This window comes from Oryctolagus cuniculus, chromosome 10, assembly GCF_051225735.1.
Source record: "Oryctolagus cuniculus isolate XC-2025 breed Fujian yellow rabbit chromosome 10, ASM5122573v1, whole genome shotgun sequence".
Taxonomy (NCBI): Eukaryota; Metazoa; Chordata; class Mammalia; order Lagomorpha; family Leporidae; genus Oryctolagus; species Oryctolagus cuniculus.
The window spans coordinates 124,582,313-124,600,406 of record NC_142876.1 but is presented as its reverse complement, the minus strand read 5'-3'; the positions used below and the strand labels follow the sequence as shown (position 1 = coordinate 124,600,406).

At 55.4% G+C, this 18,094-nt stretch overlaps 1 protein-coding gene across 37 annotated transcripts in view; it reads left to right on the top strand.

Moving 5' to 3' along the window:
* Positions 1–18,094, top strand: part of CNTN4 (contactin 4) — a 730,703-nt gene that overhangs the window by 520,447 nt on the left and 192,162 nt on the right. The window contains exon 1 of one of the 37 annotated variants that reach the window (XM_089305713.1): positions 8,617–10,052. The exons of 35 other annotated variants lie outside the window; for them this stretch is intronic. The gene's annotated coding sequence lies outside the window, so the exon portion shown is untranslated. Of the gene's footprint in view, positions 1–8,616; positions 10,058–18,094 lie in introns of those variants that run through there. One more of the 37 variants, XM_089305714.1, reaches the window with a different exon arrangement.

Below are 18,094 nucleotides of genomic sequence, written 5' to 3'. Positions count from 1 at the left end.
GATTAATTTTGCATGAGCTTTTGGAAGTATCCTTCTATTGGGAGTCATTAATGAAGACTATGTGCCGTGTTCCCTAGGTGCCACGTGCCGTGTTCCCTGGGTGCCACGTGCCGTGTTCCCTAGGCTCCATGTGCCATGTCCTGTAAGCCCACGTACCGTGTTCCCTAGGTGCCACGTGCCGTGTCCTGTAGGCTCCATGTGCCGTGTTCCCTAGGTGCCACGTGCCGTGTCCTGTAGACTCCACATGCTGTGCCCTGTAGGCTCCATGTGCCGTGTCCTATAGGCTGCATGTGCCATGTCCCATAGGCTCCACGTGCTGTGTCCCGTAGGCTCCACGTTCCATGTCCTGTAGGCTCCACGTGCCATGTCCCATAGGCTCCACGTGCCGTGTCCTGTAGGCTCCATGTGCCGTGTCCTGTAGGCTCCATGTGCCATGCCCCGTAGGCTCCACATGCCGTGTCCTGTAGGCTCCACGTGCCGTGTCCCGTAGGCTCCACGTGCCATGCTCTGTAGGCTCCACGTGCCGTGTCCCGTAGGCTCCACGTGCCATGTCCCATAGGCTCCACGTGCCGTGTCCTGTAGGCTCCGATCCTCAAGACTGACAGAAGCACCAGAGAAAGGTTAAGATGTCCACAGAGTGTGCAGCACCCGACCCATCACTGAAGACACTTCCGAGCCTGGGACTCCCCAGGGGACTTGGGCCCACGTCCACTCAGGAGGGCCCTGGTGCTGAGAGGGTGGTGGCCAGTTTGTGGCTGTGTTCCCTACAGGGCCTAGGGAGTCTTGGATGCTGTAGCAGGCATGGCGTATCCCACAAAAGACAGTAAATAGCAGCTCTCGCCCCCTTGTCTGTCCGGAGAGACTCAGTGTTTTCCAACAAACCCCGGCGATGTTCCCACGGGGCAGGGACTCTGGGTGAGCTGTTCTGCTGAGTAGGTGACCAGGGTCACACTTGGTTCCTAGTAATACTGTTTTAGGGTAGAAATGGGTACCTTTTTTAAAAGATTTTGTTTATTTGGAAGACAGAGTGACAGAGAGGACACACACACACACACAGAGATCTTCCATCTGCTGGTCCACTCCCCCAGTGGTCACAGTGACCGTGGGTAGGCCAGGCCAAAGCCAGGACCCAGGAATTCTATCCATTTATCCCTCAGGGCTGGCAGGGACTGAAGCACGTGGGCCGTCATGTGCTCCCTTTCCAGGGAGATAAGCTGGGAGCTGGACTGGAAGCAAAGCAGGCAGGAATCGAGCCTCTGACATGGGATGTTGGCATAGCAAGCGACAGCTTAACAACGCTGGCCACTACATGGCTACCTTTTAATTCAGGTTTGTCTTACGTATAGAAAAGGTATAAATGATCATCTTCCTGTCGTATCTGGCTTGTGCATCTCTGTGCTGGCGGGAGGTGTCAGCCCCCACTCAGGACTTTGCAGATTGAGGCTCCGTTCATTCAGCTCAGCAGAGGCTGGAGGGGACGGCGGCTGTGCCGTCGTGCCTGCAGACCCTGCGAGGGGGCTTTCCGTCGTCTTTGTCTTCTTCTTTCAAGTTAGACCACGTGCACCTCAGCGTGGTTACGGGTTCAGTTTGGGGCTCAAACAAGCTACATCATCGTTTGAGCAAACCGGAGTTGTCAGTTTTGCCTGCCTTCATCATTGCAGTTCTTATAAGATGAAATCCTTGGGAGCTCTCCCTCCAAGGATTATTCCTGGAGGTTTTCTAGAAACGGAGGCGCCGTGGAAAGTCGGAGCCCTCACCAGAACGGCTCACGTGCGCCCGAGGCCTCTGAGAGCCGGTCACGCGGGACTCTGGCATCCCCAGATCTGAAAGTGCCACTTGATCAGATCCACTTTCCAGGAGCCCTGTTAATTCTGTCGCATGGTTTTTAATGTGCTCTTATTTCTCTGTGGAAAAAAAAATGAAAATGAAAAGCTGTATTCTAAAAATAAAATCCGTACTTAATACACAGGCTAAATATACCCCCACATTTTCGCACTGCTACGTTAATTCAATGAAATCTAATTTAGGCTGGCGCCACGGTTCTGAATAAGGATGAATACGTATTACCAGTCCACATTGTGTTTTGGCTTCTTTCTTTGAGGCTTATCAGAAGCAGTGGTAATTGCGATCCTGTGTTCTTGAACGTTTTCTTGAAAAGAGATTCGGGACGAGAAGCAGCTAAGTTTGCGTGTATTTTTAGCTCCATCCCATTCTGCCGCTGTGTTTCAGCGTCCTAGTCCTGTCTTCACACATTTCCTGACTTGACTTTCCCACAGCAAGGACACGTTGGGCTGCTCAGGGCCTCACTGGGCTCCGCACTCCAGTTCCTAGGAGAGCCTGTGCGGGTCTGGCTATCGCCCACACGGGTGGACTCGGGGCCATACAGGCATGGGAGAGCCTGTGCGGGTCTGGCTATTGCCCACACGGGTGGACTCGGGGCCATACAGGCATGGGAGAGCCTGTGCGGGTCTGGCTATCGCCCACACGGGTGGACTCGGGGACCATAGAGGCAGCTCCGAAGTCTTTAGTGCTCAAGTTAAATTTAGGAAATGTCGGGTTCAAGTCCCTTCCTAAACAATGTTTTCCTGCAGTGTGAACTGAATCTCTCAGAGGCAAGCGGTTCTCCAGCCTGTTCTCGTTACCGTGAAACATTTTGCGAGCACTCTCTATGAGATGAATCTGCAGACAGCACACTCGGAGTCCCGGAGTCGGCACTGTCTGCTCGGGGACCCTGGCCAGCGTCCCCAGCTCCGTGGCTTCTGATTTTGTGCAGCTCTGTCCTGCCACTGAGCGACTGCTCCAAATGATTTCAGTGCCGCTTGGTCCTGGGTCGTGTTCCTTACACGGGCATTCTCTCTGTCTCGTTTTCTCTCATAACATCTGGTTTCTTCCCCAGATCAGGACTGTGTGTTGTGTGCTTTGTCGTCACTTTCCCTGCAGGGAAGGTCGGGTGCTTTTTGCTTGACCATCCGTAGCGTTGTGCTGTGCACTGCAAGTCAGGGTGCGCGTGAGGGGCTCCGCAGAGGCAGGCATTGTCTCTCCATCCACCCTGCGTCTTAGCCCCTGTCAGTTGCGTAGTGGGCATCCCGGCTGCAGGTGCGTAGTGGGCATCCTGGCTGCAGGTGGTAGTGGGCATCCTGGCTGCAGGGACTCACGGTGAGTAGCCAGGACGCTGAGTCAAACCGTGAACCTGCCAGGATCCCACGGTCCCTCGGAGTGGGGTCCAGGGGTCCTGCGGGGTCCTCGCAGCTCTGCTCGGTTGCTGATCCTCCCGGCCTTGGTCCCTCCCTGACGCCAAGTGTGAGACTCCCCCTCATTCTTCCCACACTGGCCGGAGTGGCCGCCTTGGTGTTGCGCAGGCACACCTCGGCCTCTCAGATCCCACGTTCCAAGTGGAATCACGTCCCCAGGAACTCCGTGACTGAACTCCTCGCACCTGGAGCCTCCGTGTCTCCTTCGGCTCCGCCTGCCGGGTCCCTGAAGTGGAGCTGCAGCCCCGGCCCCGGCCCCCCCAGTCACTGGTGTCTTCCCCTGATTCCCCCGCAGCTGCACGTTCTCTGCTTGGGCTCAGCCCTGTGGACCTCTGCCCCGGCCACACACGTGCTCCGCAAGGCCGGGGATTCGCCTGCTCGGTTGGTTGCTGTGTCCCAGGACCCCAGAGCAGGGTCTGGACTGGATCAGCCGCTTGGCGGTCTGCGCTCAGGGCACAGTGTGGAGGGCGTGTTTTCCTCCCTGTTCTCAGACTCTGTGAACTTGCGACGTCTGTTTTGTCACAATATGTCCATAAAGAGCTTAGCAAGGTCTCGGCGGCTTTTGTGAGATTTCATTATTGAAAAATCGTTCTCGGCACTTCAGCTCAATCAAGCTGTGAAGATGGCAAAACAGTGCATCAATTACAGTCCTCTAATTAGCACTCATCGGGAAGGGCAGCGTCGTGGCACCGCCGAGCCGGGTGCTGGGGCTCTGCAGCCGCGTGGACCATGGCAGCCACGGTGCATCTGTGTCTAGGAGCGTGTTCGTCTCTTACCGTGAATCATTGGAAAATATCGAAGACCTTCCTCAAGGGGGAAAAGCAGAGCCGCAGAAAAGCGGGAGTCCCTGTTGTAAAACGCCGTTCATCTTCAGTCCGAGAGAGCCCCGTGCCTATCGCCGGCAGGGTTCAGAACACGAGCTCACGGTACAGCCACCGCATCAGCCCTAGGGAGGCCTGGGAGCCTGAGACAGGGGCTGTGATCAGTGTTCCAGGAGCTGGCAGTGTCCAGAGTGGGAGTGCCCTGAAGGCTAGTCCCAGGCCCTTAACTTGTTAAAGCGTTAGGCTGGCGCCACGGCTCACTAGGCTAATCCCCCGCCTGCGGCGCCAGTACCCAGGGTTCTAGTCCCAGTTGGGGCACCGGATTCTGTCCTGGTTGCTCCTCTTCCAGTCCAGCTCTCTGCTGTGGCCCGGGAGGGAAGTGGAGGATGGCCCAAGTGCTTGGGGCCCTGCACCCACATAGGAGACCACAAGGAAGCACCTGGCTCCTGGCTTCTGATCAGTGCAGCGCTGGCCGTAGCGGCCATTAGGGGAGTGAGCCAACAGAAAGAAGACCTTTCTCTCTGTCTCCCTCTCACTGCTTATAACTCTGTCTATAACTCTCTCTCTCTCTCACTCACTGTCTAACTCTGCCTGTCAAAAAAAAATAAAAAAGCGTTAACTACGTGCAAACCTCTTAACCTTTCTGAATTTCAGGTGTCCATGATCCATCAAGGTTAACATTTAATGCTATCCTGTCTTCATCACAGAGATACTTGATAATCTAATGAATTATTATGAGTAAAAAATGTTTTTTAAAATTTGTTTTAAAATATTATAAAAACATAAGGAGGCCGGCGCCGCTGCTCACTGGGCTAATCCTCCGCCTGCGGCGCCGGCACACTGGGTTCTAGTCCCGGTTGGGGCGCCGGATTCTGTCCCGGTTGCCCCTCTTCCAGTCCAGCTCTCTGCTGTGGCCCGGGAGTGCAGTGGAGGATGGCCCAAGTGCTTGGGCCCTGCACCCCATGGGAGACCAGGAGAAGCACCTGGCTCCTGCCATCGGATCAGCGCGGTGCGCCAGCCGTGGCAGCCATTGGAGGGTGAACCAACGGCAAAAGGAAGACCTTTCTCTCTGTCTCTCTCTCTCACTATCCACTCTGCCTGTCAAAACAAACAAACATAAGGAGACATATCATCATCGGTGAAGCTGCTGTCGCCAGCCTGACTTCTCATGTTGTTGTCTTCGTCAGAGCCGTCATGCCACTGAAGCCTGGCCTGAAAGAATGAAGTGGCTTCAGACACCACTGTGCAGCAACTCTGCAGGATGCTCACAGCTAGCAGTGACACTGGCAGGTGCCCACAGGGCGCCTCCGCTCTGCCGGGTGCCCTGACGTGTTGCTGTGGCCTCAGAATCTGGGTGCTTGCGGTCTTTGAGGTCGGCCATGAGGGTACACGGAGCATCAGCCATTGGGGCCTCCTGACACCCGCGTGCCCAGCGGAGCTGAAGAGGCAGCACCGAGCCCTGGGATCTGGGCTCACTCTGCTCTCGGTCGCCGCCGCCGTCTCTTCAGTGTCACGTTTGTGCTGTTCTTGGTGACGTCACTCTCGAACAGCCGACACCGCAGGCACCGGACAGGCAGGCTGAGCCTCACCGAGCAGAGCGGGGGCCAGGGCGGCTCTTGCCGGCTTCTGTGATGGTGCGCTCGGCAGTAGGCTCGGTGTTAATGCAGCAGACGTTATTACACGTGTGTCTTCCAGTGAGAACAGAAATCTAAGCGTGTATGGACCGATTGATGAGAACGTGGCTGCAGCCTTGCAGGGAGCCAGCCCCGTGCTTCCCTTGGGAACAGTGATGCCCTAGGCACTGCCTTGGCGACTGGGGCAGCAACAGAGAACTGATGCGGGTTGACCCGGGGACCCCGTGGGAGAGGCCGAGTCGGGAGCACGATGATGACTCACTGTGGACAGTGACGTTTTCCTGATCGCAGAAACAGTGTAGAAGAATGGCTCTGCGGTTAGGGGTACAGTTCCTTAATACCACAGCAGGAATGCCAGGCCTAGAGAAAAGACCCAGGCAAGCCAGGACGTCCATCCACCAACGAATCCTGGGACGGGAGTGGAAAGTGCTGGACAGGAGAGACCACTACAGAGATTGTCTGCGGGGGAGAGGCCCCAAGCTTATGAAGAACAAGGAGTCGGTGAGAAAACACAGACCTCTGCCGGGTGAGCCGGCAGAATCATGAGACGTGAGCGGCCCCCAGACACAGGAGACCAGCGTTAGTACGAATCCGAGACGACTGTGCTGTGCACCGGGCTCACAAAGTTATGACTCCAGGTGTTGGGGAAGAGTGACGGGATTCGCATTATGGCAGACGGGATTGAAACGGTCCCAGCCGCTTCAGAAAACAGAGTGAGTCCTGATGAGTTAGTAAACGCACACACAGCGCAGGGACGTAGCTTCCGTGCAGGCTCTCAGGAAGCCTTGGAGATGCGGACACCACTGGGGAGGTGGCCGTGACGTCTGCTCCTGGCTCCAGCGTGAGAGAGCAGAGGCTCACAGATGCCAAGAACTCCAGGTGGAAATGGCCTCCGGAGCTGCGTTTGCCGCCAGGGCTCTGAAGAGCACAGGGAGGCTACAACTGTATGAACCGTTTCAGGTTTGGTGCCTGAGCACGTGCCCTCTGTGTGGCCAGAGTTGGTTTGCGGTGCTGTTCCGAACTCCTGTGATACCAGCACTCACTGAAGTCATGCCTCGCGGCAAGGTGCAGCCACGCCCTGTGCCACCTGTGAGCACTGGGGCACCGTGGAGGCGCTGGGGACAGAGGGCGGGGCTGGGGTGGGCCCCACAGCAGGAGCAGCAGGCAGCATCTCCCCCCCTAGGTTGAAGTGCACAGATCTGGCTCTGAGGTCTGTGTTGAGTGAGCATGGTGGACGCAGGTCTGGGTCCATCGTCTGTGTGATTGGAGCGTGGTGGACACAGGTCTGCATCTGCGGTCTGTGTGGTGGGAGCATGGAGGGAGTAGGTTTCTTTCTCTGGTCTGTTGGTGGGAGCGTGGTGGGCACAGGTCTGCATCCGTGGTCTGTTGGTAGGAGCATGGTGTGTGCAGTTGTGGGTATCTGGTCTGTTGGTGGCAGTGTGGTAGGCACATCTGTGTTCTACATGGTGGGAGCAGCGTGGGCACAGGTCTGCATCCATGGTCCATTGGGGGCAGGGTGGGTGGAGGTCTGGGTCTGTGGTCTCTGTGCTGAGCAGGGAGGGCACAGGTCTGTGTCCATGGTCCATTGGGGGCAGGGAGGGCACAGGTCTGTGTCCGTGGTCTGTGGTGGCAGCAGGGTGGAGCAGTCCCCAGCAAGGACGGCCGTAGCCACACCGCGCTTTCTCAAGGCATGGCCAGCATTGCTTCCAGCCCCTCCTCATGCCCTCATGGCATCTGTAGGGGCTCAGTGGAGGCCGCGTCTCACCCCTGCACATCCTGCCAGAGCCGTCGATGTCTCCCCATTGCCCGTGGTCCCTGCTGCTGCACACAGCGTTGGAGGGCGTGCTGACCAGGAGGGACGCCTGCACCGTCCGTCCGGTGTGGTTGTTGTCTGATGATTGGGAAACAGGGTGAGCGGAAGCTGTGATGCAGAGCTGGCTGGGCTGCTCCACCCCTCCCTCCTGGGCCTGCAGGGGCTGCACTGCTGACTGCCTGTGCCGGCCTCACACTCCTCTCCTCAGCTTCGCATCTGTGCCTGAGGGCGGGAGTGGGAGGCGGTGGGCGAGAGGAGGGTGTGGTCCGAGCGGGAAGCAGGGCCCTGTCCTGTGCCAGCCCCGACGCCGCAGCCCTGCCTCGGCGACCGCCTTCGGGCAGGAACCGGGTGTGTGTTCCGCGTCCCGGCTGCTCCTCTCGCGTCCTTCCTCGTTCCCCTGTCTTCAGGTGCTAAGGTGACACTGCGTATTTACTCGTGTCCTGGGTGCTGTCTGGCTAGGGTAGCTTCAGCCTGTGTTGTACGTGTGCACGTGCAGAGGGAAGCCAAGGCTGCTGGGCCACCCGGTGCCCCGTGTGCCCTCTCTCGGCAGTGGGGAGGGTGTGTCCTCCCACACTTGGGGAGGATCGGGAGAGAGAGTTCTGCTTTTCCATTTCCCATCAACGTTCTCTTTCCTACTTCCCTCTTTTTTTTTTTTTTTTTTGGTGGCAGGAATCACCGTCAGAGACGCGGGTGTGATTTATTTTGTTTGTGTTACCCTCATTAAGCTCCTTTGGGGAGAGAGGTTTGTTTTCTTTGCGGACAGTGAAGCCCCAGTGCCCCCAGTGGAGGAGGCTGGCATTGCAGTGGGGGCTCCCAGCGTGCAGGTTACGGGGGGGGGGGGGGGGGGTCTCCTGCAGGGTCCTGTAAGAGCAAGGGGTGAGCACCCGCACGTTTAAACCGGGCAGGTTCTCCTCAGTGCAGCCTCATTCTGACTCCTCTTCGTGAAAACGAGAACAGTGAACCAGCAGCCATCGCAGGATCTAAATAACTGATAAACACATAGCTCGTACGTATGTTTGACGATGGCTTTATTTTCAAAACGGTAATTAAATGAGATAAAAATATAGGGCTGAAACTGCCGGAGCAGCTTAAAGCCAACGTAAATAGCAGCTGCTCCTCATCTGGGGCTCCTCTTTATATTCAGAACGTTTCTTTTTGCCCTTAAAGATTCTTCACTGTGCAGCCAACTCAACGTCAGTGGCCCAGGACGTGCATTGTCCCCGGAGGGGAAGAGGAAGCCACCTCACTAAGCCCTGATGAGGTAAACACTTCGGCCCCAGCACTGGCTTCCCCAAATAGCCGCGGGAGGGGCATGTCTGTGAGTCTAGGCTCGCCTGGCATTTTCTGTATGAGCCACCGGCCCCTGCTTTATTGGTTGAGAAACACAAACCAAGGACTCCTCTGTGCTCGGGAGGCCAGTGCGGTCTGCCGAGCGTGGGTGTTGGGAGGTGCCGATGCCGCGCAGAGCCGTGTCTCCTGTCTTCCTGCGGGACATGACTGCAGGTTTAACTACACACGCCACTAATTTCCCATGTGAACAAGAAGTCAGAAACCATCACTCTGTCCTCGGGCAGTGTCGCCATTGTCATTACGGCTGGCACATTCAGGAGAGTGTGCCTTACCCAGATTTGTGGTCCCAGGAGGTTAACAAAGGAAATGAATGGCCCTGCGGGTGTTTAGCGTAGTGGCTGAAATGCTCGCTTGCCAAGCTGGAGGGCCCGCGTTTGAGGCCAGGCTGTGGCTCCTGCCCACTTGCTGCCAGTGCAGATCCTCGCAGACAGCAGGTGATGGCTCAAGTCCTTGGGGTCCTTCCGCCCACAGAGTGACCTGGATTGAGCTGTTGGCTCCCAGCTCTGGCCCTGACAGGCTCCTGACTGTTGTGTACGTTGAGGGAGTGAACCAGCTCTCTTTGTGTCTCTCCCTCTGTCTTTCAAATAGATAAATAATTTAGAAGAAGTAGAATTTGAAAAAGGTTTAAGTGGCTCAGTTGCTCACTCTGCCACAGTTTTCCAAGACTTCTCACGTGCCTGGAAGGTCTTGGGTCTCTCGGCTGTGGTCATGGTCTGTGGCCCTGATGTCCCAGTTACTTCGCGATGGCCTCTTGGCAGAGGTCCCCTCAGTTCTTCCCCCGAAAACGTTCACCCCACAGTCCCTTTGCTGCACTTGCTTGCCGCCCAGGACCGCCCACAGCGTCCATGCTGATCATCTCTAGGGAGGAGGCAGAGTTGCTCAGGAACAACTCCACCTGCAGAATCTTGTGTCTCTGTCAAAGCTACGACGACACTAAGTGTATCAGGTACAGGAAACTCAGACCAGGTGAAGAACAGGTGTCCTCTGTGATTCCCTGACCGGCTGTAACAGCCTGATCACAGAGGCTGTGCGTGGTGATACTGTTGTACCCGGAACGTCCGATTCCCACCAGTTAAGACCCCCAGGAGCCAGCGCTGATGCAAACGCAAGAGTTTCATTTCAAACTGGAGTTTGGACCGACGTCCGCACCAGGCACAGCTGGGCTGGATCGGCGGCCCCTACAGTAAGGTCGTTAGTGTGTTTACACATTGAACAAACAAGTTCGACTGTACGGCATCTGATAGGCTTATATTTTAAATGTAGACTTGTCGTTTTGTGATTGGCTAAAGTTTAGGGTCCGAGCTGCTAGGATGTACGTGCCAAACTGCAGGGTTTCGGGAAGTTACCAATCACCTGGACTGTCTGAAAAGACCTGGAACTTTGCGTATTTCCCTGCTCTGTTAACTGGCTGTTGCCAGGAGAGTTTATCACAAGGGGAGTTTTATTTTCTTTTTTAGGAGTTTTTGGCTCAGGGTTCAGGGCCCTGTCAGGCCCGAGCTACAACATGGAGTCTAGTCTAAAATAGCTGTGCCTTGATCGAGGCTCCGGTCTCTCAATACCTCGTGGCTGTGCCATCGAGACGTTCCCTGGGGCAGGGCCAGTGTCGCGTGCTTACTCCACGCCCTTCTGGTGTATCTCAGAGCTTTCATTTTAAAAGTGGGGAGGGAGGCTGGCTCGATGGCATTGAGCACAGTTCTGCAGAGCACCCTAGCCACGGATCACACAGGAGGGGTGTAGCCAAGTTGCTGGGAAACTTTGTGAATGAATACAAGGAAGTTTAGCTTCATCAGAAGTCTCACTGACTGCAGCCTGTGTGATGCTGGAGCAGGGAAGGTCTCCGTGGGTCACATGGGGACGCTGTGTGACGAGGGGGCAGGGAGAGGTCTCTGTGGGAGCTCACGGGGACGCTGTGTGATGAGGGGACAGGGAGAGGTCTCTGTGGGTCACACGGGGACGCTGTGTGATGCTGGAGCAGGGAAGGTCTCTGTGGGTCACACGGGGACGCTGTGGGATGAGGGAGCAGGGAAGGTCTCTGTGGGTCACACGGGGATGCTGTGGGACGAGGGGGCAGGGAGAGGTCTCTGTGGGTCACACGGGGATGCTGTGTGACGATGGAGGTGGGAGACGTCTCTGTGGGAGCTCACGGGGATGCTGTGTGATGATGGAGGTGGGAGACGTCTCCGTGGGTCACACGGGGACGCTGTGAGATGAGGCGACAGGGAGAGGTCTCCATGGGTCACACGGGGACGCTGTGGGACGAGGGGGCAGGGAGACGTCTCTGTGGGAGCTCACGGGGACGCTGTGTGATGATGGAGGTGGGAGACGTCTCTGTGGGAGCTCACAGGGACGCTGTGTGATGAGGGGACAGGGAGAGGTCTCCGTGGGAACTCACAGGGACGCTGTGTGACGAAGGAGGTGGGAGAGGTCTCTGTGGGAGCTCACGGGGACGCTGTGCTGACGAGGGGACAGGGAGAGGTCTCTGTGGGTCACACGGGGACGCTATGTGACGATGGAGGTGGGAGACGTCTCTGTGGAACACACGGGGACGCTGTGTGACGAGGGGGCAGGGAGAGGTCTCCGCGGGTCACACGGGGACCCTGTGCTGACGAGGGGACAGGGAGGTCTCCGTGGGAGCACACGGGAAGCCTTCTGTTCAGAGTCACCGTGGAGTCCGCTGCTGAAGAATGAACGCGATAAGGCACGGAACGGAGAAAGCGCATTCCGAAGGGAACCCAGCTTTGAAAGTCCTCAGACAAGCTCAGCCTTCAACTTTTAGAAGAAGTGGAAGCCACACATGGTCACTGCTGAGTGAAGTTCGGTGCAGAGGCCAGGGCGTCAGCTGGTGATGTGGGCAGAGGCCAGCCCCCAATGGCTCTGGCGGTGCTCCGAGAAGACCTACTGCTTCATTCTCGGCTCCACCAGGCAAGTGTTCTCCTACGGCTGTTGTCTGTCTGTGCGGTGAATTGAGGAGACAGAGACAGACGGTGCGGCGGCCTGGCCGGTAGCACCCGACTCAGGTGATACACAGAAAGTGGCAAGCTCCTGCAGAGAAAACGCTGGTGCTGACAGCTGTGTGTTGGGACACCTGTCTCCGAGGGAGAGCGACGCTGTTTCCAAGGCCGTGTCTCCCTGATCCTGCTAACCTCACGCGTGGGAGGGGCACGTTTTTATGGAGCTCACAGGGAGACGCAGACATTTTAAATTGAGCTGTTCGCTGGCTTTTTTAAGTAGCACAAAGGTCTAGATAAAGTGTGCCAGAGAAATGAGGAGAAGAGCTGGAACGAGACGTAAAAATAGCTTTCAGGAAGGCCGTGCCCTCGTAGAAGAGAGCAGCAAAGCAGCCTCATCTCTCATGAGGTCGGGAGGAGAGCAGTCGACCGGGGAAAAGTGTGCAAGCCTGAGGAGTCCCCCAGCGATCAGGAGGTGGGTCTTGTTCCTGTTGTTGAACTCAGTGTGGGGACTCCCAGTCATGGAGCCCTGGACTCCGGTCTGGACTCTTCATAGTCTGCATCTGTGACCTCAGATGTCGACTTTGCTCTCTGTAAGACAGGCTGTGTGATATGACCTCCTCACAGAAGGGTGAGTGAAGAAATGGGTGGACAGAGAGCCTGTGTTCTCCCATAAGAAGTTGGAACGGGTCTTAAGGGGCTGGTGTTGTGGTACAGTGGGTTAAGCCACTGCTTGCAATCCCAGCATCCCATGAGGAGTGCTGGTTCCAGTCCCAGATGCTCTGTTTGTGATCCAGATTCCTGCTAATGGGCTTGTGGAAGAAGCCCTGTGCCCCCTCACCCACGAGTGAGACCAGCATTGCGCTCCCGGCTCCTGGCTTCAGCCTGGCTCAGCCCTGACTGCTGTAGCCCTTTGGGGAAGTCTGTCTCTCTCTCTCTCTCTCTCTCTCTCTCTCTCTCTCTCTCTCTCTCCTCCCCCTCTCTCCTCCCCCTGCCCCAATTCTCCCTGTCCCGCTGCCTTTGAAATAAGTGAATCTTTAAAGTTGTTACATTGACAGCAGAGACTGGAGCAGCGTCCTGAACAGGTGATATTGATTTTCCTATTTTTACTGCTTGCTCCAGTTTGGTTCCTGGAATCAAAGCGCGATGCCGCCATGTGGTTAATGAGGAGAGGGAGTGACCCCTCCGGCTGTGCCCAGTGTTTATGCTGACCATGCAGCCTCCACACCCTTGTTCTCAGTCATTTTTAAGTCATTAGCCCTTAACCTTTCTCAGCCCTAACTGGAGTTCCATGCTGCTTCTCAGGTGAAATTTCTTTGTTCCTTTTTTAGTATTCGACACTCACGTTCGGTGGGTCCCTGTTCTTATTTGCTAAGTGGAAGTAGACTGGGTTAATTCCCTCTTCACTGTAAATAAGTAGCAGCAGGGGAGTGGCTCTGAAGACCCTTCCGGCCGAGAATGGCCTCTGGGATGGTAAGATGGCGTCAGAATTTCTGATGGCCGGTCAGGGTGAGAGGCAGCCTGCACAGTGGAACAGCAATGCTGTGTGGTGGGGTCAGGACCTGCGCGAGCCCAGATGCTGCTGTCTTTCGCTCCTCTTCCTTCGAAAGGCGAACGTCCCCAGGATTTCATAGTGGTCATGGCAGCAGCGTTGGGGATTAGGAGAGAAAAGGATTGGAAGCCCTTTTTGCAAATGAGCCGTTTGTAGGTTGAGAGTACCTTAACTCCAGAGTGTCACTGAGGCTTTTGTTATCTAATGGGAGATGTCCCGGAAGGAGATTCACCGTCAAACCAACACCTGCCGCGAGCCGTGGGTACCTTCCCCTCACTGCCGGCACGGGGACAGTGGGGTCGCGTTTTCAGAATATCCATAGTTCTGCTGTTGTTGTTACTCAGTGGGTAGAGAGAGAAAAGGGTCGACATCAGTACTTGGCACAAAGCAGTTCAAACGTTTTACTCGATATTGGATGAGCAAACAGGAAACAGGAATGGCATGAAACAGCAAGCTGCCCGTGTGCGCCTCTGCCAGTGTCTGGTGATTGTAGAAGAGACGGACTCAGGGATTTCCGTTTATGTTCCTCTTGTTTTCACTCAGTTCACAACACAGACATCTAAAACTTCAGGCTTCAAGAGTAAATTTACATAGTCAGTAAGTATTGTAATACTTAATCTGTGATTTCTCCTTGAAATATCTTATTTCATATCTCTTTAAGGAACGTAAGCATTTGCGTCACTGGTGTATGAAAATGGTATTTTCCAGCTTTATTTGAAAAGGTAACAGGCTCACTTCCCATGCACAGAGCCCTCTGTGGCCCCGGGATCGGGTGTCGCAGCTCTAAGTCTCCTCAAGAGTGCGGCCCCACACCGGGACGGATCCGGCGGCTGGCTCACTGAGAATGGCAGAGGAGGGTGACTGTGTGTCGGGCGAGCGTTTTTGGCCATGGTGGGACTGACCAGACTCCACCAGGGTTAGCTCACCTTCGGGAAAATGTGGCCCCAGCTTGTCCCCGGGGAGGCGGTTTCTAAGGACTTTGCCTGTGATGTCTTACCAGTGGCGGCACAAGTGTTGGTGGTGCACCACCCTGGGCCAGGAGGAAGGCTGGAGCCTCGTGTGCTGGTCTCAGTGCTCAGAGAGCCCTGTGAGGTAGGGGTTGTTGTCAGGCCTTAGAGACGAGGCGAGGGCGTGTGAGAGACGCACCCACAGCACGCGCCCCTGAGTGAGGGCGCTGGGCCCTTCCGGCTCCTGGACACGGTGGAGAGCCGTGGAGCACCTCTGGCTCCGGCTGTGAGCGCTGGCGCAGGGCGCTCCAGGCGACCGTGCCACGCTCGCTAACGGTCTCTCCCTTCTTCCCGCGTGGGAAGGATCTGAAAACCCGTGGCTTCGTCACTCAGAGGGTCCAGTGGATTGAGATCCGCTTGCGCTGCAGCCCAGGTAACCGCACGCATGGGCAGCAGCGTCCACCGGGACGCATGCTCGAGGCGTGTGGTGGAGTTAAGACGTCAGGTTAAGGGTGCGAGCGCTCGTGGATCTTGGGAGTTGCTCTCCAAAGGCACCTTGTTCTTTCATGAATGGCGCAGTCATGATTATGGAAATCATCTTCACAACCGGTGCATGGCTTGGCTGTTTTCCAGGTTGATATTGATTTCCTTGTTGATTGTTTCTTTCAAATTAGAGGAAGCGATAACAACGGGAAGTGGTGCTGACCAGGCCTCTGAGTGAGAATTCATAGAACCGAGGTTTAGCGGCTCACTAGGCTAATATAATCCTCTGCCTTGCGGCGCCAGCACACCAGGTTCTAGTCCTGGTCGGGGCACCGGATTCTGTCCCAGTTGCCCCTCTTCCAGGCCAGCTCTCTGCTGTGGCCCGGGAGGGCAGTGGAGGATGGCCCAAGTGCTTGGGCCCTGCACCCCATGGGAGACCAGGAGAAGCACCTGGCTCCTGCCATCGGATCAGCACAGTGCGCCGGCCGCAGCGTGCTGGCCGCAGCGGCCATTGGAGGGTGAACCAACGGCAAAAGGAAGACCTTTTTCTCTGTCTCTCCCTCTCTCACTGTCCACTCTGCCTGTCAAAAAATAAATAAAAATAAAAAAATAAAAAAAAGAACCGAGGTTTGTCCAAGTGAGGGAAAGGGAGTTGGCATTTTTTATGTGCATTAAGTGACAGGAGCAGTCAAAAGCACATGGTTCTCTGTATCGTTTGCCCCTTTCCTTTCGCTCTCCTGTCTGTGGACTTTGACCGAGCTGTGATGTGTTCCGTCGCCTTACTGACCTTTCTGACCGTTTTCAAACTCCTTCCTCTGGGTGCTCTTACCCTGCGAGCAGCTGCGGCTCTCCTATCTGCATGCGGAGTCCAGCCCCTTAATCGTGGCCTAAATAAATTACTCTTTCTTATTTATCGTTATTACTTCTCAAAACATATCCTGACGCCTCCTGATTTTATTCTCTCTAGACTGCATGCAGGTATCTGTTACCCACTGCAGTTTCCCCGGCTCTAAACGATTTCATAACTCTCCAGGCAGGGCCACGCAGAGGCCTCCCTCACTCTGATTTACCCTGTGGTCTGGATTCCAAACGTTTTCCTTTATTGCGGCTTTTCATTATTGATCACCTGGCGCAGCTTTAAGGCCTTTATGCGCTTGGACTCCTCCAGGAGTTTAGCCGCTGAATCTCTCACAGAGCCGGGAGGTCCCCAGGACTATAACAACGAGGGCACTTCAAAACATCGAGGGGAAATGGAATTAAAAGATAAGTGTATGCTGGTGCAAAATAATGAGATCATGTCCAGTTTTTTTCATACCTTTTTTGTATTTCAGCTAAGCATGTATCAGATCAGTGAGCTAACAAATGCTGTAGCATATATTCTAGTCTGTCTCAAAATGAAATGCGGGTGTACCATTCCACGGGAGAATAAAGGACACTGTTTTCATAGAAAGATATGGTATCTGCCACAAAACCGAGCCTGCCTCAGCGCATGGTTGTGGGGAAATCGTGTAAGATGCTGGTGAAGGACCCAGCATTGGAAAGCAGGGCTGTGTATTTCAGGTCTCCCCAGCCCATGTTAGAGAACCGCTCACAGAGCCAGATCGAGCTGTTCCGGGAAACCGCGGCCCGCGGGTATCCTTCCTAACCGCACATCTACATCGTGCATCAGCTGTCTCTTTAACCACCAGTGGCAGCAGCCAGAGGCTGCACCACCCACGGGCGCTTGTCGGCCACCAGCCTGCGGCTCGGGGAGCTGCTGCTGGTCCTTTCTCCCTGCTCGTCCTCATGCGTCTTATGTTTAAAACCCCAACCTCAAGCGCTGGACCACAGGGAAAGGCAGGGGTGAGACTTGGAAGCAGTGCACCCATCCATCACCTTGTGGGTTGAGATGTGGGCGTCCTCTGGGTGTTCAGGAGTGTGTAATCCTTTCAGACCAACCTGTTGGGTGCCCTGGGCGTCAGACACGGGGCTGAGATGTAATTTTGTGCTGACTTCACTGTGTGTGGGGAGCCACGGGTTCTGGAGCTGCCCAGCACAGCGCCGTGGCGAACAGGCCCGAGCCTGTGCCCTGGTCTGGCGCTGGCCGCGGCCTTCCTGGGTGAGGAAGGTGTTGAATTTCTCGGAGCTTCAGTGACTTAGAACTTGGGGATTCAGGCTGTGATGGAGCCAAGTGAGGCTGTGTAAGGACAGTGTGTAACACCTGTGAGCCCAGTACAGTCTGCAGGTGAGTGACACTGCTGCCGCGGGTGTGGCAGTCCCGGTGACAGCGTTCACCATCTAGTGTTCCGATGATCTCACGCCTGCCACTCCTGATGGGGACCCAGACACCGAGGCTCTGAGGGTAAAATAACTGCAAATACAATAACACATGGGCAAGTGTTGCTGCTCAGAGGTCAGCCAAGAGTGCACAAAGCTCACAGAACACCCATTCATACACACGGTGCTTTGAAATGGGATTTGTCACAGTGCGAGCAGTTGGAGTATGGGCAGCTGTGTCTGGAAAGACCGGTCTCGGACCTGTGATCTTTCCCTAAACATGTATGTAGATCCTGTGTCATCTCCCGTTTGCTCTGGGGTGTGTTTGCTTTTCAGAACACTTTTATGTTCTAAGATTTATTTATCAGTCTGAGAGGCAGAGGCAGAGGTGGAGGCAGAGAGAGAAGTCTTCCACCCACTGGTTCACTCCCCAGACAGTTGCAATGGCTAAAACCACGCCGATCTGAAACCAGGAGCTTCTTCCAGGCCAAGGACTTGGGCCATCCTCCACTGCCCTCCCAGGCCACAGCAGAGAGCTGGACTGGAAGAGAAGCTGCTGGTACCCATATGGGATGCTGGCACTGCAGGCGGCGGTTGCAACCTTTATGCCACAGCACTGGCCCCCAGAACACTTTTAATAGGTTGGTTGGGCTATGATTTGCCCCTGCCCTGTGGCTCTCCCCAGTGGACAGAACAAATGCCTACCAAGCACCAGTCTCGCACCAACAAAGGCCTTGGTTGGCCTCATCTCTGTCAAATATTATCTCACGCCTTTGCACATGACTTTTATATTAAAACAAATCATGATTCTTCTTTGTAATCATGATATGAAAGTAAGACTTGACCCAGGCCAGGACATCTGATGGAGGCCGAGACGGTTCTCAGACTCAGACATAGCCTCCTGCTCGCTGTTTAGACATCTGGATCCATTTCAGTTAACTACCAAGAGATGTTGTTAAATTATCTCCTCAAATGCCAGAATGTTGTCCTGGACGAGGGCTGCCCTGATCCTGTAGAGCTGAGTGATTCCAGGAACCAG